The 17,141-nt window shown below is 46.8% G+C and overlaps 2 non-coding genes across 2 annotated transcripts; both read right to left on the reverse strand.

The window, feature by feature from the left end:
• Positions 1-1,604: 1,604 nt before the first annotated feature.
• On the reverse strand, positions 1,605-1,676 carry TRNAP-GGG (transfer RNA proline (anticodon GGG)). Its single transcript has one exon. It is a non-coding gene; the product is annotated as a tRNA-Pro (tRNA).
• A 13,170-nt stretch (positions 1,677-14,846) lies between these two features.
• TRNAS-AGA (transfer RNA serine (anticodon AGA)) lies at positions 14,847-14,928 on the reverse strand. Its single transcript has one exon. It is a non-coding gene; the product is annotated as a tRNA-Ser (tRNA).
• Positions 14,929-17,141: the final 2,213 nt, after the last annotated feature.

Raw genomic sequence — 17,141 nt, forward strand, 5'->3', positions numbered from 1 at the left:
TAGCCGATGTTAAAAAGATTCTCGTTGTCGGCAGGATGCGAACCTGCGCGGGGAGACCCCAATGGATTTCTAGTCCATCGCCTTAACCACTCGGCCACAACAACTGACTGCAAGGTGTGTGCACATAATCTGTATGCAAGTTTTCAAGGTGTCCCACAGCAAATTCCTGATATTCTGCAATGCACTTTTTAAAAACTAAGGTTTTTTTCAGCAGGCACATTCTCTCCTAAAAACAAAAATTGCATGCGTATATCTCTAGTTTGGAATGCCATAGGCTTGCATGCATACTCTCATGGGTCACTCAAGTTTTTTGGACCCTATTGCACTCTGTTTTCGTGCTGCTTTTAGTATATGGCCCATATTAAAGAAGTCTACCATCTTTGAGTATTTGAGGCTCCTTTGTAAGTGCTTTATATTTTTTCCTTGAAGAGCTATATAATAAAGGGGTCCGGGAAGGATTGCATTTATGGAAGATAAAAGAAGGCCCACTTGTCTCACCAAATGCTGTAGAGAAACCTGATGTTTTACTCATGTTATCCTTAGTTCGTTTTTGTTAGACCTTGCATTCTTAAGGTGGTCCCAACCCCACCTTATTGCTTTTCACCTCCGCATTTTGCTGTATCTTTTTGTTGGCCTTAGGACTCTGATCACTTTATCGCTACTAATCAGTGCTGAAGTGCACGTGCTTCTTCCCTAATCATGTGTATAATTGGAGTATACCTGACTGACAGATTTAATTTACTTGAAAGCCCCTTGTAAAGTGGTATACCATATACCCAGGGACTGATTGTGCCGCCCAAAGAAATAGCATTTCAAACCTGTCTCAAGCCTGCTACTGCAGTGCCTGTGCTGCAGTGTACTGCCACTTCGACTTGGCATTTAAAACTACTTGCCAAGCCTTAAACTCCAATTTTATTACATATCAGTAACCCCTAAGGTAGGCCCTAGGTAGTCCTAGGGGCATCATGCTATGTAAGTAAAAGGTAAGACATGTACTGTGGTAGTTTGTATGTCCTAGTAGTATCAAACAGTCTATTACATTTTTCACTACTGTGAGGTCTGCCCCTCTCATAGGTTAGCATTGGGTATTCCCTTATACTTTTTGGGGGGTAATTCCATATCAGAGAGGAGAAGCTTTATTTATTTATTGATAAATCCTATCTACTGGTGAGGTTGGATTTAATCTTACTATTGTATAAATGCCATTTTTAGAGAGTGAGCATTTCTCTGCACTTACTGCTCTATTTGCATTGAAACCTGTCTTCGATTGACGTCTGGATTGGGCTGCGAGACAGCTACATATGTGTATTCCCTGTAGACGGCCACAACACAGGTCACTCAACTGCAACTGCATTCATCTGCATTCTGATTGGCCTGGGGGAGAGCTCCGCTCCCCTTACCGCAAATATGTTCAAGAACGATAATTTATGTCAGTAAGTACAGTATACCTACATCTTATAATCATGTGTGTTTAAATAATTTGTTGTTAGATCGTTTAAATATTGAAAAGGATCTGTTTTTAATAGACATTTTACAAAAACAACTGGTACATTTGGGAATTCTGTAAAGGAAAAACCCAACTGCCGTGACATTGCCAACCACAATGCCGTGACTCGGATTCGAACCGAGGTTGCTGCGGCCCCAACGCAGAGTACTAACCACTATACGATCACGGCGAGCTACTTGGGCTCAATAACGTACAGTGACATGAAGAAATTATAATTCGGAACACTCAGGGCTACTCCTGTGATAGGCTGAATGTGTTCATTGCTTCCTCATTCCTTATACAAAGGCTTTATCTCCTCAGTGGTTGATAGGCTGAAACCGTTTCCTGGCCGCCTGCTTGTGAACTGGCAGGAGTCAAAGATCACACATACACTGGTGGGCCTGTGATGGGACACCAATGCAGAGAAACACACCTGGCGCAGATATTCTATTCTGTTTCTTAGACCTGCATCTCCCCTGTACCTCCTCAAGCCATCTGTATGTGAAGCAAGAAAGAGTTAAGGAACGGTCCATCTACACTTTTCTTGGGAGGATGCTGCCGTGAGCTCCTCCCAGCTAATCACACAAACAGCAGTAAAGCAAGATAACTACACAGTTAGGGGGGACTGCATGGTTAGGTTTTTGAGGAATTATTGAAACTGACCTCAGTGACCCATAATCAGAGCTGTGGCTAATGACTGCATGCCTAATTATGATGAAGCAAGCACCATGGCTCGTAGGGGCTGTAGGAAGGTACATCCTGACTATGGTTGCCCCCAACTTTTTGCCCTGTGTTTTAGCTGGTTTTGGACATAGTCGACCTGGGACCCTGCCAATCGGGACCCCAGGCCTACTGCTCTCTCTTTAAAATGGATTCCATGTACCCTAGGTACATTTCCAATTGGTACTGGGCCCCCTTATCAGACCCTGTAACTCAGGGCATAGGTGTACCCAGGGCTGCCAGGGGCTGCAGCATGTATTATGCCACCCCTGGCTGGCCTCCTAAATTTGACACAACTGGCTGCATGACAGCTGGGGCAAAGTTGTGTAATCACCCTTTGCTGTAGGTGTAGTATACCTATACCTAACCCTAAAATGGACACACAGATTCCTATCAGTCACTCCTATGGCAGGCCTTGACAATCCTGAAGGCAGAGTGCTTGGAATCGTGTGAGATGGTGCTCTGGCATGAGCTGAGCCTGTCTGCAGCTTGCGGAACCAAGTCCTAATAGCTGTTCCATGATATCGCATACCATATACTCTTAAGTGCATTATAATCCTCGCGGTTAAATGCCAACTTTGGTATTGCTTTATCAAAACATGTCGAGTAAGGTGTCATACGAATTGGAATACTAACCCCTCGCCAATTCTGGCGACGGGGTTAGCATTCCACCCTTCTAGAGGGACACGACATGTATGTAACTGTGAACCCCGGTTAAAGTTAACTAAAGCCTCAGCTCCACAAAATGGATGCTGCCACCACAGACACGAGTCTGACCTCCTGCTGCTGGGAGTCCTTCCAGCGAGGGAGGCTTGGACAAAGGGTTTCCTGTCCGGGGCGGTGCTAGCACCATCCCAGACAGGGTTTTGTGTATCCTGGGTAGGCAGGGCTTTTCAGGAAGGTGACTGCTGAGTGGCACCCCGGTGCTCACTACGCATAGGCCAGTCAGAACCAGTTCCAGGGGCACACCAGCCCCTGGCCTGGGGAAGTCCGGCAGGGGAGAGGGGTGTAACCACCCCCCTCCTAGTCCCACCCATAGGCAGGACCTAGTCACCGGGTCAGCCCCCTTTTCTAGTATAAAGATGGGAGCGGGCCCCCTGTTCAAATTAGATCATCTTTGGAATCAAGACACGACTTTCTGCGAAAGGACTTCAAGATTTCTTCATCAAGATTCTCCCTTGTGGCTGAGGAGTAGTCACCTTGCATCCGCAGGCACCATCCTAAAGAGCACTGCGGTCTGCTGCAAGTCCTTCATCACGAATCCGACGACCCAGCTCGACAAGACCCGGCTTCCCTGGCACCTCTGACCTCTACTCACCTCTACAGCAAAGCTGAGAACCGTGAGTGCGACGAGACCTCGAGGGACCGACGATCGCCAAGACTGCACGACATCTTTACAACAAGCCCACCGTGTCCTCCACTGGTGAGTGCTTTGGGGTCCGAGAAGCCCCGACCCTGCGCAGCTCCAGCACCCAAGGTCAGCCTCCCTGCATCTCCACGATCTGCGTGGGGCCCTTCTGCTGTTTGCTGTGCACCGCGTTGTTTGGCTACTAGCCGGCTGGCTTGTGGCCTTCTGAACGACGCCCGACGACATCACTGCTGCTGGTCTGGTTGCTCCAGACTGGCCCTTGCTTCCTTCTTGAAAAGAGGCACCCCGGACCCTCCTGGTCCACTCCAGACGCCATTTTAGGTCCACCGCGTGGGCTTGAATTTGCCAAGGCTTTGTTGCCCAATCCTGGGTCCAGCGACGCCGACAGCTTCTATCTTCGTGGGACAGCTCGATCCTCCTTCCTGGTCGCCGACAACGCCTCCTGGTCCGTGAGATCTTCGAGCACAGCGTCACCCACTCACCTAATCGAGGTGGCTACCATCCGGTGCCCTCCTGGTGCCCACTGACTACTGGCTAGTAGTCTCGAACTTGGTCCCCTCTGCTTTCAGGTGTCATCTTCCATCGATCCAGGCTTGGATCCACCGAACTTTCTTCACTGGTCGCCTGCCAGCAACTTCTTTCTTCCAGGCTCCTGGTCCGTCAACGAGGATTCCCGACGTCTTTTGAGTCCTATGCAGCTGCAGCCCCTGGGCTAGGTAACTTCGGCATTTCGGTGCCCCAGCATAGCCTCACTATCCAAGGGTCAGAATCTACTTTCGTTTTCTCCCTACCAGGTCGGGTTCGCCCGAGAACACTAACTTTGCAATTTCTAGCTACCATAGACTTTGTCCCGCATCTCGCGTGAGAGTGCACACACTGCACCCGAGTCCCCTGGGTCTCCCAGAAGTAATCTAACGATTCTATAGTCAAGTCCTAGCGATTCCAAAGCCTATTAGTACTGTACTTACCTGCTAGTAATTTCGCATTCCACTTTTCAAGTATATGGTTTTCCGTGCCCCTCGGGCATTTGTATATACTGTGCTAACTTAAGTATTTTTGTAAGAGTTTTGGTTTGTGCTTAGTACCCTGTCCTCATAAAGAGTACAGGGCTGTTGTGATTCTTAATAAATAACTGTTTATTTTCATAACACTTGTGTGGTGTCCTTTCACTTGGTGTTCAAGGGGTATATGTGTGGTATAACAGCTGGCTTAACACGCCCTCTCGAGTCTTTAGCCTTAGACTGCTCGTATCCACGCTACTAGGATAGCTGGTCTATAAGGTTGACTTACAACCAATCATCAATACTCGTCATTTGCCTCATCCTATTTAGACTTTATTCTAGTTACACTCCCGTTGTATGACAATGTACAAGAATTTAAGATAGGCGACAGAGCCCAGAGCGACCACTTGCCGCTAGAAGCCAACTTAGCATTAAACTGTAAGAACGAAGCAACCGAAATCAGAAGTATGTGCACAGAACATACTACCGACTACAAACGTTTACGATGTAAGATCTCGGACATAGAAACTCTCACAAACAGTGCAAAAACAATAATACAAGTAATACACAATACAACCGACAACCCCATTACCTTATGGGAAAAATTTACAATGGTACTAGGAGAAAAACATGCCAAAGGGAAGAAAGACCAAAAAGGGAACACCACTAGGCATATGTTTGGTAAAGTAACAACAGTAGAAACAAAAAATATCAAGTTCGAAATAAAGAAGATCCTCAAACAGCTCCGGCAAGATCCAAACAATCCGGAAATCCAACTGCAGTTACGCAGGTCAAAGGCACTGCTACAAAAGAAAACTTGGCAAAGGAAGCGGGAACTAAACGAAGACCAATGGGCAAAAATTCTACACAACTCAAAACAGAAGAATAGCTCTAGCTTTTGGAAGATGATTCACAGGCTCCAACAGCCAGACCACAGAGGTATTACCTCTGAAATACCGGAATCAGTCTGGGCCAACTACTTAACAACTCACTTTAACACAACTGACCCCGCAAAAAAGAAAGCCGGAGGGACAAATTCGGAAGAGGGAGCTTCCCGCCAACCGGGAAAAAATGACACACCCGCCTATAAAGAAAACCAAGCATCAAACATGAAAACAACTGGGCCCCGTATCCTAGCAGAGAACGAAGCCGGCCCCAAGATAGTCGTTTCTAGTAAAACAGAACCCGGACAATCGGCCCAAGAAACAACAGACACAATCCTCAAACAAATCTCAAAGGGAAAACTCGAGGGGGCGCCAGGACCAAACGGGATCCCTCCAATATTATACAAACAGGACCCGGCCTTTTGGTGCTCCACACTGATCCCAATATTCTATGAAGCAAGGGAAATAGGAAAAATACCAGCATCTTGGAGAGGGTCGATAATAAGCCCAATCTATAAAAAAGGCGCAAGGATCGACCCAAGCAGTTACCGGTTGATTGCCCTGATAGATGTAGAAGCGAAGTACTATGCAAGCCTCATTTTGAAGGATCTAACAACATGGGCAACAAAAGAGAACATCATCCCAGTCACTCAGACGGGCTTTCGGACGGGCCAGGGAACTTTAACCAACATCATGGCACTAACCCTACTGTCCGACGCAGCAAAAACGTCAAAAAGCTCTCTGTTCGTGTGTTTCATTGACTACAGTGCCGCATTCGACCATGTAGACCGACATAAACTATGGCGGAAACTGAGCTCATGGGGAATCCCCGGCCCCCTTCTACAGCAGCTGGAATTGCTGCACACCGATACATGGGTCCAAATAAAACTGGGATCTGGCACACATCTTTCGAGGAAAATAAAGACCAGCAAAGGCCTAAAGCAGGGCTGCGTCCTAGCGCCAACACTGTTCAACCTCTTCCTCGCTGATCTTCCTGAAGAGTTAGAAACAGTTACATCACACGCACCCCGGTTAGGAAATATCACGCTCTCAAATCTGCTTTACGCAGATGACCTGGTCCTTATCAGCCGGTCTCCTATCGGCCTTCAAAACCTTCTAGATAAAACAAACACATTTTCCAAAGCAAACTCCTTAACAATAAACCTGGACAAAACTAAGGTCATGCCAATGAACTATAATAAAAAACAGAAGCCCGCATGGTACCTGGATAAACAAAGACTGGAACTGGTAGCCTCATATAAATATCTAGGAGTTACAATAGAGGGCAATGGCTCCTCCAAGCACCAACTAGACGCCATCTGTAGGAAGGGCTTGACTTTTCAACTATCAATAAGGCCCTTGCAGAAAGTCCTTCCCGACAGGACATTAGCGCCACTTCTACAGGTAATAAAAGCTCGCCTACTGCCAATGCTCTCCTATGGCAGCGAATCAATGCGGGGTAAAGATGCAAGCACTTTGGACAAAACTATCAGCCGTGCATACAGGGCAATTTTCCATCTCCCTAAAAACTCCTCGCCTGCTCAAATTCATCTTGAATTCGGACTATTGAAACAATCTGTGGAGAGGAAAGGACAATATGTAAAAAGTTGGCGCAAAATCAAAGAATCGGAGCAAGGATCGTTAAATGCGAACTTATGAACAGAGCTTCACGCCAAAGAAATCTCCCCAGCAAGGGCATACCTAACAAATTCATTGGAGAGCCTAGGATTAAACATGCTTTGGGAAACAAGAACGGACTTTGGGACTTTCAAGAAAACTGTGACAAAGGTCACAAAAGTGGTCTCTTCACCCGAGGACAGAGCCACCCTGACCAGGAGAGCACACGGATGGGTAGTGCTCGAAGGGTATGGAGCCATAAAGCCACAAGAATACCTATCAAGGGGACTTACACAAAAAATAAAAAGCAAGTTCTTAAATATGCGCTTAGGCAACATACCCATAGCACATCACCTGGAACCTTGGAAAAGGCCTGATCCATCAAACGCATGTCGCCTTTGTCAATCCGCAAAGGAGGATCTTATACATATTATATGCATCTGTAAAGCTTTAGTGGATGTAAGGCGGTCAATGCTCCGGCCACTATGGAACCAGAAGGGTGTAAGATCATGCAGGCAAGCAGTAATGCTCTGCTTCAACCCCAACGAGACCCAGCTAAACTGTAGAACAGTTAAATATTTTGAAATAGTGGCCAAAAAATTAAATGAAACAGTATAAGGACGCGAACAACCAACCGCACTGGGATAAAGGCAGTCTTCTCAAACGACCCTTAACAAAACTATGAAGATTACTGAGCGAAAATTAATTAAATCAGGGGAATAGAGATCCTGCAACTGCCTTATAACTACAAGAACTCCAACTAAAAAATAGCAGTGATCAATAGGAAGACCCACTACCTGACTATAGACTCTTTGAGATTTTATTAAAGTGTAACATCTTTTTGCCAGGAAAAGTTTTACATAGTCAAAAGACTTTTAATTTCTATTTTTAATTTTTGTGTAAAATTGTGAGTTTTTATTAACTGTGCAATAAACAAATACTAAATACCAATCATCAATAAGGGTTGCTGGACTGATACATAGTGTTCACTAGAATAGTGAGCACTGCATATCAGGCCACCTTCTCACATTGGTGGCAGCGGTGGGATTTGAGCTTGCTGTTGTTTTGCCACACGTATCCTAAGAATATCTTGTTGAAAGATCACATAAGTACTGTTAGTACATATAACTAAGCTTAGAATACTCTGAGTTCTACTGAACCAGCTGTTGTAGCTCCTCAAGGCTTAGCACACCTTGGCTGCAACTCTTAGCAAGGGATCAGTAGGCAAACACATAGTGTAGGTAGGTGCATCACTTACACCACACTAGAATCAGCATGTCAGACAAAGGAGGAAACTCTGAGTATCCCCTTGTGTCAGTGGACCCTCCACAGGTCCTTACTTCAAAATATGCTGCTCTTAGCTTCCATGAGATGAGACAAGTGTGTACTCTCAGGAAACTAAAACAGGGGTCTAACCCCACCACTTCCTTTCTGATTGGTCTCTTAGAGGCTTATGATGCCAGTAGGGCTGGTAACCCAGACCCTTCTAATCCAGAAGGAAGTTTGCCCTCCTTACAGGGACCCTTTGATAGCCAGGAACATCCCCTCCAGGAAGCAGATGATGCTGAGGATGAGGATGAGGACCAGTTGTCAGGGGATGAGGCAGATAAGGGACAGGTAGAAGTCAGTAGACTAACCAGGTCCAACTTAAGCAGACATGAGCTTGGTACTAGGGGACCCCTGGGCCCACTCTCAGGTCAGCTTAACATTGGGAATGGACGAGTTAGGTCTCTATCAAGAGGCTCTAACAGATCCTTTCGAACCAATGGCTCTCTCAACTCTTCTCACAGAGGGATGTCTTCCCCTAAGAGGAGAGTGTATGAAGCTGAAGAAAGGGCAATCAAACTGAGGATTGAAAGGGAAGAACTTGCCCTGGCCAAAGAGAGACTTGCCCTTGCTAGAGAGCAAGAATTATGTGGGCTACAGCCCACTGGTGGCAGCAATAAACCTAGCAATAGGGAAAGGAGTTTTGATACAAAGCACCTGAATAAGATAGTGCCCCCCTTTAAAGAAGGGGATGACATCCACAAATGGATTACTGCTTTGGAGAGAGCCTGCACTGTGCAGGGTGTTCCCCAAAGTCAGTGGGCAGCTATCTTGTGGCTCTCCTTTGATGGTAAAGGTAGAGATAAGCTCCTCACCACAAGGGTGGAGGATGCTAACAATTACAAAATCTTGAAGAATACACTGGTTGATGGGTTTGGTTTAACCACTGAACAATACAGGATGCTGTTCAGAGACACCCAGAAAACTCAGTCTCAAGATTGGACTGACTTTGTTGATTGTGCCACTAAGGCTTTTGAAGGCTGGCTACTGGGTAGTAAGGTTACTGATTTTAAAGGATTGTATAATCTAATTATGAGGGAGCAAATCTTAAATAATTGTCAGAACCAGTTATTACATCAGCACCTGGTAGACTCTGAGTTGACCTCTCCACAGGAATTGGGTAAGAGGGCAGACAAATGGGTCAGAACCAGGGTTAGGCCTAAAAACCAGGGTGGTGACCAGAAAAAGGAATCAACCAAGCCTCAAGAGAAGGGTGGGGATAAATCCACAGAGAAGACTTCCCAAGGGCCCCAAAACTCCAACAAGGGTGGTGGGTCCCAGAACACTCCTTCAGAACAGAAGAAACCTTATTGCCATACCTGTAAACAGGTGGGTCATTACAAAAGTGATGCCAGTTGCCCTAAAAATGGTAATAAGGGAAATATACCCCCAGGTAATACTCCTAAACCTCCTGTTACCACTAGTGGTAATCCCCCAGGTGGTGGGAGTGCCCCCAAGAATGTGGTGGGCATTACTTTGGGAAATCAGGAGGACTATGGCCTAGCCAGGTTCCCTGACCACACTCTTGTCTGTGAGACTGGCATGGGGTTTGCCAACTTCACTACTGGACCCCACATTTTGGGAAAGTATAGACAAGAAGTTTTATTGAATGGTCAGAAAGTTGAGGCATTCAGAGACACAGGGGCCAGCCTCACCATGGTGAGTGACCATCTGGTCCCCTCTGCTCAACTGACCCCTGGTTTTACTTATCAGGTGACAGACATTCATGGAGTGAAGAGAAGGCATCCCATGGCAGTAGTCAAGCTCAGCTGGGGTAATGTCACAGGGCCCATGAGAGTGGCAGTGACAGATAACCTACCTGTAGATTGCTTACTGGGGAATGACCTGGAACTCTCAGCATGGGCTGAGGTGGAACAAGAAACTCACTCCAGAATGATAGGCCTATCCAGACAGGTTAGTGGGGCAGTAATAGCTACAGCCCCAGTCCAAGCACCATTCCTCCCTGAAAAGGTTGGAAGGGCAGGGGTAGCCACTGCCCAGGCTCAGACAGACTTTCCAGAGCAGGATAGGAGGACTGTGACAGTCACAGCCCAAACACAAACTGAGTGCCCTCCTGAAAAGGTTGGCAAGGTTGAAATGGTCTCAGCCTCCACTCAAACAGATAGTGAGGTTGTGAAGCCTGAAACAATGGATCACTCCACTCAAACAGAGAGCATTGAGGAGGAAGAAGAGTCTTCCCCCTCCCAGACACTAGGTGAGAGCCAGCCTCCTCAGGGAACTGACTCTACCCCTGTTGAAGGAACTGCCCCAGAGGTAGTCAGGCCTAGCCTGGCAGAGCCCCTGATGGCAGTGGACCCTTCCCAGGTGGGACCCAGTCTGGAGCAGGTAACCTGCCCCTCTCTACCCTGCCTCAGTCAGCCCAGGGCTGAAGAGATCAGGGAGGCCAGTGGTGGACCCCAAAGGGCCCCCTGTCCAAAAGAACCCCTTAATTAGCAGATTAGGATCACTGAAGCTGGTAAACCTAGCCAAGTGAAAATAGAACAGACTCCTGAGGGATCCCCCTTAAAAGTAGTTAGGGAACTCCCACAGCTGGACACTGTTGGGCACAGCCAAACATGGGGCCTAAAAAACCCAGACCTGACCTGTCCCTCCAGTAAGCCAAACAGAGGGACTCAGCCTCCAGCTTTAGGTAGCCAGAGGCTGACCCTGAGAGCTCAGTGTATCTCAGCTAAAGAAAGAAAGGCACACATGATGATTTGTGATTGGAGGAAGTTGAGCCCAAAGGTAGAGGAGCCTCACTTCAGTACTCCATCCCAGCATCAGCCTTCTTCTTTCCCAAGACACACCAAAGGCAGAGATTCCCTATGGTGGAGACCCTCAGATACACTTAGGGTGAGGGGTTGCCTAGTGGACCATGACACAGGGGGAAACCAAGCCAGAGCTGGTCCTTCCTTATATGGCCACTTAGGTAATAGAGGCTTACCTGGACAAGGATAGCCTTATCTCCTTTCGTTTGGGGGGGGGTTGTGTAGGAAGGTACATCCTGACTATGGTTGCCCCCAACTTTTTGGCCTGTTTTTTAGCTGGTTTTGGACATAGTCGACCTGGGACCCTGCCAATCGGGACCCCAGGCCTACTGCTCTCTCTTTAAAATGGATTCCATGTACCCTAGGTACATTTCCAATTGGTACTGGGCCACCTTATCAGACCCTGTAACTCAGGGCATAGGTGTACCCAGGGCTGCCAGGGGCTGCAGCATGTATTATGCCACCCCTGGCTGGCCTCCTAAATTTGACACAACTGGCTGCATGACAGCTGGGGCAAAGTCGTGTAATCACCCTTTGCTGTAGGTGTAGTATACCTATACCTAACCCTAAAATGGACACACAGATTCCTATCAGTCACTCCTATGGCAGGCCTTGACAATCCTGAAGGCAGAGTGCTTGGAATCGTGTGAGATGGTGCTCTGGCATGAGCTGAGCCCGTCTGCAGCTTGCGGAACCAAGTCCTAATAGCTGTTCCATGATATCGCATACCATATACTCTTAAGTGCATTATAATCCTCGCGGTTAAATGCCAACTTTGGTATTGCTTTATCAAAACATGTCGAGTAAGGTGTCATACGAATTGGAATACTAACCCCTCGCCAATTCTGGCGACGGGGTTAGCATTCCACCCTTCTAGAGGGACACGACATGTATGTAACTGTGAACCCCGGTTAAAGTTAACTAAAGCCTCAGCTCCACAAAATGGATGCTGCCACCACAGACACGAGTCTGACCTCCTGCTGCTGGGAGTCCTTCCAGCGAGGGAGGCTTGGACAAAGGGTTTCCTGTCCGGGGCGGTGCTAGCACCATCCCAGACAGGGTTTTGTGTATCCTGGGTAGGCAGGGCTTTTCAGGAAGGTGACTGCTGAGTGGCACCCCGGTGCTCACTACGCATAGGCCAGTCAGAACCAGTTCCAGGGGCACACCAGCCCCTGGCCTGGGGAAGTCCGGCAGGGGAGAGGGGTGTAACCACCCCCCTCCTAGTCCCACCCATAGGCAGGACCTAGTCACCGGGTCAGCCCCCTTTCTAGTATAAAGATGGGAGCGGGCCCCCTGTTCAAATTAGATCATCTTTGGAATCAAGACACGACTTTCTGCGAAAGGACTTCAAGATTTCTTCATCAAGATTCTCCCTTGTGGCTAAGGAGTAGTCACCCTGCATCCGCAGGCACCATCCTAAAGAGCACTGCGGTCTGCTGCAAGTCCTTCATCACAAATCCGACGACCCAGCTCGACGAGACCCGGCTTCCCTGGCACCTCTGACCTCTACTCACTTCTACAGCAAAGCTGAGAACCGTGAGTGCGACGAGACCTCGAGGGACCGACGATCGCCAAGACTGCACGACATCTTTACAACAAGCCCACCGTGTCCTCCACTGGTGAGTGCTTTGGGGTCCGAGAAGCCCCGACCCTGCGCAGCTCCAGCACCCAAGGTCAGCCTCCCTGCATCTCCACGATCTGCGTGGGGCCCTTCTGCTGTTTGCTGTGCACCGCGTTGTTTGGCTATTAGCCGGCTGGCTTGTGGCCTTCTGAACGACGCCCGACGACATCACTGCTGCTGGTCTGGTTGCTCCAGACTGGCCCTTGCTTCCTTCTTGAAGAGAGGCACCCCGGACCCTCCTGGTCCACTCCAGACGCCATTTTAGGTCCACCGCGTGGGCTTGAATTTGCCAAGGCTTTGTTGCCCAATCCTGGGTCCAGCGACGCCGACAGCTTCTATCTTCGTGGGACAGCTCGATCCTCCTTCCTGGTCGCTGACAACGCCTCCTGGTCCGTGAGATCTTCGAGCACAGCGTCACCCACTCACCTAATCGAGGTGGCTACCATCCGGTGCCCTCCTGGTGCCCACTGACTACTGGCTAGTAGTCTCGAACTTGGTCCCCTCTGCTTTCAGGTGTCATCTTCCATCGATCCAGGCTTGGATCCACCGAACTTTCTTCACTGGTCGCCTGCCAGCAACTTCTTTCTTCCAGGCTCCTGGTCCGTCAACGAGGATTCCCGACGTCTTTTGAGTCCTATGCAGCTGCAGCCCCAGGGCTAGGTAACTTCGGCATTTCGGTGCCCCAGCATAGCCTCACTATCCAAGGGTCAGAATCTACTTTTGTTTTCTCCCTACCAGGTCGGGTTCGCCCGAGAACACTAACTTTGCAATTTCTAGCTACCATAGACTTTGTCCCTCATCTCGCGTGAGAGTGCACACACTGCACCCGAGTCCCCTGGGTCTCCCAGAAGTAATCTAATGATTCTATAGTCAAGTCCTAGCGATTCCAAAGCCTATTAGTACTGTACTTACCTGCTAGTAATTTCGCATTCCACTTTTCAAGTATATGGTTTTCCGTGCCCCTCGGGCATTTGTATATACTGTGCTAACTTAAGTATTTTTGTAAGAGTTTTGGTTTGTGCTTAGTACCCTGTCCTCATAAAGAGTACAGGGCTGTTGTGATTCTTAATAAATAACTGTTTATTTTCATAACACTTGTGTGGTGTCCTTTCACTTGGTGTTCAAGGGGTATATGTGTGGTATAATAGCTGGCTTAACACGCCCTCTCGAGTCTTTAGCCTTAGACTGCTCGTATCCACGCTACTAGGATAGCTGGTCTATAAGGTTGTCTTACAACCAATCATCAATAAGGGTTGCTGGACTGATACATAGTGTTCACTAGAATAGTGAGCACTGCATATCAGGCCACCTTTTCACAGGGGCCCCACAACACACTTTTCTTAGCTCATTGAATTAAAGTATAAACTTCTGCCATGTGTGAGTGGTAAAGGCTTGTTAATTTTGTTGCTTTTCAAATTCACGTCTGACAACAAGACGAAGGAACATTGGGGCATCAGACGCTTTGGAAAGTAGCCACCAACCGCAGAGAAAGAGGGAAAAGACAGTATGAGGTGTGGAGAAAACAGCAGCAGGTACAAGGAGCTCAAATAAGATTAATGGCGCCTAAATAGAGCACGTAAAGGAACAGTTACAAATCTAAGAAAAGGGAAAGAAAAGACTAGGAAAAAACACAGAAAGAGCTTGTAGATGAAATTCTCTTCCAGGAACAGCAGGTTAAGAGAAATTACACAGGGAGCAGTTAAGCTTGTAACACGGGGGAGAATAGAAAAGAAAATGCAGTTTTATGAAGTGTGTTTGCCTAATCCAGCTAGCACTTTTTTTATTTTATTTCTCTATTTGCTTCTTTTATTGGTAAAGTAAGTTTCAAATGCATGCACAGGTATGACCGAGAGAGCCAGGGTATAATAATTTGAAGCGTTTGCACCAGCGCTAATGAAGGACGAGAGTTATAGCAAAGATATGAAAGGGGGAGCAATAATAAATATGTGATATGGCAATAGTGACACCAAAATAAGCCACCTATTTATAAAACTGACATGGAAGAAAAACTAAAGGTTAACTTCTGAAATTGTAGCCGATGTTAAAAAGATTCTCGTTGTCGGCAGGATTCGAACCTGCGCGGTGAGACCCCAATGGATTTCTAGTCCATCGCCTTAACCACTCGGCCACAACAACTGACTGCAAGGTGTGTGCACATAATCTGTATGCAAGTTTTCAAGGTGTCCCACAGCAAATTCCTGATATTCTGCAATGAACTTTTTAAAAATAATGTTTTTTTCAGCAGGCACATTCTCTCCTAAAAACAAAAATTGCATGCGTATATCTCTAGTTTGGAATACCATAGGCTTGCATGCATACTCTCATGGGTCACTCAAGTTTTTTGGACCCTATTGCACTCTGTTTTCGTGCTGCTTTTAGTATATGTCCCATATTAAAGAAGTCTACCATCTTTGAGTATTTGAGGCTCCTTTGTAAGTGCTTTATATTTTTTCCTTGAAGAGCTATATAATAAAGGGGTCCGGGAAGGATTGCATTTATGGAAGATAAAAGAAGGCCCACTTGTCTCACCAAATGCTGTAGAGAAACCTGATGTTTTACTCATGTTATCCTTAGTTCGTTTTTGTTAGACCTTGCATTCTTAAGGTGGTCCCAACCCCACCTTATTGCTTTTCACCTCCGCATTTTGCTGTATCTTTTTGTTGGCCTTAGGACTCTGATCTATCGCTACTAATCAGTGCTGAAGTGCACGTGCTTCTTCCCTAATCATGTGTATAATTGGAGTATACCTGACTGACAGATTTAATTTACTTGAAAGCCCCTTGTAAAGTGGTATACCATATACCCAGGGACTGATTGTGCCGCCCAAAGAAATAGCATTTCAAACCTGTCTCAAGCCTGCTACTGCAGTGCCTGTGCTGCAGTGCACTGCCACTTCGACTTGGCATTTAAAACTACTTGCCAAGCCTTAAACTCCAATTTTATTACATATCAGTAACCCCTAAGGTAGGCCCTAGGTAGTCCTAGGGGCATCATGCTATGTAAGTAAAAGGTAAGACATGTACTGTGGTAGTTTGTATGTCCTAGTAGTATCAAACAGTCTATTACATTTTTCACTACTGTGAGGTCTGCCCCTCTCATAGGTTAGCATTGGGTATTCCCTTATACTTTTTGGGGGGTAATTCCATATCAGAGAGGAGAAGCTTTATTTATTTATTGATAAATCCTATCTACTGGTGAGGTTGGATTTAATCTTACTATTGTATAAATGCCATTTTTAGAGAGTGAGCATTTCTCTGCACTTACTGCTCTATTTGCATTGAAACCTGTCTTCGATTGACGTCTGGATTGGGCTGCGAGACAGCTACATATGTGCATTCCCTGTAGACAGCCACAACACAGGTCACTCAACTGCAACTGCATTCATCTGCATTCTGATTGGCCTGGGGGAGAGCTCCGCTCCCCTTACCGCAAATATGTTCAAGAACGATAATTTATGTCAGTAAGTACAGTATACCTACATCTTATAATCATGTGTGTTTAAATAATTTGTTGTTAGATCGTTTAAATATTGAAAAGGATCTGTTTTTAATAGACATTTTACAAAAACAACTGGTACATTTGGGAATTCTGTAAAGGAAAAACCCAACTGCCGTGACATTGCCAACCACAATGCCGTGACTCGGATTCGAACCGAGGTTGCTGCGGCCACAACGCAGAGTACTAACAACTATACGATCACGGCGAGCTACTTGGGCTCAATAACGTACAGTGACATGAAGAAATTATAATTCGGAACACTCAGGGCTACTCCTGTGATAGGCTGAATGTGTTCATTGCTTCCTCATTCCTTATACAAAGGCTTTATCTCCTCAGTGGTTGATAGGCTGAAACCGTTTCCTGGCCGCCTGCTTGTGAACTGGCAGGAGTCAAAGATCACACATACACTGGTGGGCCTGTGATGGGACACCAATGCAGAGAAACACACCTGGCGCAGATATTCTATTCTGTTTATTAGACCTGCATCTCCCCTGTACCTCCTCAAGCCATCTGTATGTGAAGCAAGACAGAGTTAAGGAACGGTCCATCTACACTTTTATTGGGAGGATGCTGCTGTGAGCTCCTCCCAGCTAATCACACAAACAGCAGTAAAGCAAGATAACTACACAGTTAGGGGGGACTGCATGGTTAGGTTTTTGAGGAATTATTGAAACTGACATCAGTGACCCATAATCAGAGCTGTGGCTAATGACTGCATGCCTAATTATGATGAAGCAAGCACCATGGCTCGTAGGGGCCCCACAACACACTTTTCTTAGCTCATTGAATTAAAGTATAAACTTCTGCCATGTGTGAGTGGTAAAGGCTTGTTAATTTTGTTGCTTTTCAAA

The sequence above is a fragment of the Lissotriton vulgaris genome, chromosome 1_1, assembly GCF_964263255.1.
Source record: "Lissotriton vulgaris chromosome 1_1, aLisVul1.2, whole genome shotgun sequence".
NCBI classification, from domain to species: domain Eukaryota; kingdom Metazoa; phylum Chordata; class Amphibia; order Caudata; family Salamandridae; genus Lissotriton; species Lissotriton vulgaris.